At 38.2% G+C, this 1,506-nt stretch overlaps 1 pseudogene; it reads right to left on the minus strand.

Moving 5' to 3' along the window:
- Positions 1 to 245: 245 nt before the first annotated feature.
- Positions 246 to 688, minus strand: LOC119533361 (annotated as a pseudogene).
- Between the last annotated feature and the right edge of the window lie 818 nt (positions 689 to 1,506).

Here is a 1,506-nt window from a genome sequence, read left to right on the forward strand (position 1 = left end):
ATGTTCAACTATGTAGACCGTGGTTATACTTGACAGAATGATTTTTTAGAGCACAACTTATACATTTCAGATAACAAAAAAAAGTATCATTTACAGTATCTTCAGATAAAATGCCTTTGAATAGGACCTTCCTTTCCAGTACTTTGATTCTACAAGATGTATCTAGAAAATTTAGGACTATGAAAATTGAGGACTGCTTGAATAGAATGGTGGTGGGTGAAGGGCCTGTGGTTTTTCTTTTTTGATTAATTGCTACAGCATTGTCCTTTAGGTGGGTGAGGGAGTTTCATATTTTCTTTAGACATCATTAGGCACCAAAGCTCTTGCAGGACAAATTTAATGCTATATGAATTCTGCCCTTTTGTTAGCACTGATATGGTTCTTGAGTCCACCACTCCATTAGAATTATTAAAACCATCTACATTAATTTTTATTAAAAATCTTACAAAAAGGGGTGCTTCAGGGTATTTAGGTCCACATTCTATTTTAAGGCTTATATTTGGTTTTCATAAATTGTTGTCAGAGATCCAATTATCATCCTTGTCCATCTTGTCAGTGTCATGTCTTCATCATATTCCAGACCCCAGGTAATTGTGTCATCTCCTACTCCTTTCTGGCCTTCTTCAAGTTCTTCCAATAGTTGGAACTTGCGAGGGATTTTTACTCCTGATCCTGTGGTGGCTGCCATCTTGCATCCCTTTATGTCTCTTTGCAGTCAATTTTCTTCCCTCCCAACTAAAGGCAATCATTGTTTTGCTTTCAGTCTCTAAAGATTAGTTATGCCCATTCTAAAATTTCATATAAATGTAATTAAACAGTATGTACTATGCTGGCTTGGAGTTATGTACCCACAGAAACATGCTTTCAATCTAAATCCATTCCTGTGGGTATGAACCCATTGTAAATAGGACTTTTTGATGAAGTTATTTCAGTTAAGGTGTGGCCCAATTTAATCAGGTTGGGTTTAATCCAGATTACTGAAGTCCCTTATAAGCAGAGTGAAAGTCAGATGAAGAGAAGCCATTGCGAGCAGCCAAAGGCTGGAAGTTATGGAACTCAGTAGCAAAAGGAGAAGATGCTGACATGTGCATTGCCATGTGACAGAAAAGCCAAGAAAACCCAAAGATTATTGACCAGCTAGAAGATACAACCTGGGAGGAAGCAATCCTTTTAGCCTTTGAAACTGTGAGCCAATGAACTCCAGTCATTAAGTCAACCCATTTAGGCTGGTTTGAATCTGTTATGTCCCCCACAAAAGCCATGTTCTTTTAGTACAATTTTGTGGGTGCAGACTTGTTATGGGTGGGATCTTTTGATTAGGTTGTTTCCATGGAGATGTGACCCACACAACTGTGGGTGAGACCTTTTGATTAGATTATTTCCATGGAGGTGTGACCCCACCCATTCAAGGTGCTTCTTAATTAATTTACTGGCATCTTTTATGAGAGGATAAAAGACAGACACATTTTGAAGAGAGCTCAGAAAGATGCTTGGAGATGCTAAGCT

The sequence above is a fragment of the Choloepus didactylus genome, chromosome 4 (genome assembly GCF_015220235.1).
Source record: "Choloepus didactylus isolate mChoDid1 chromosome 4, mChoDid1.pri, whole genome shotgun sequence".
Taxonomy (NCBI): domain Eukaryota; kingdom Metazoa; phylum Chordata; class Mammalia; order Pilosa; family Megalonychidae; genus Choloepus; species Choloepus didactylus.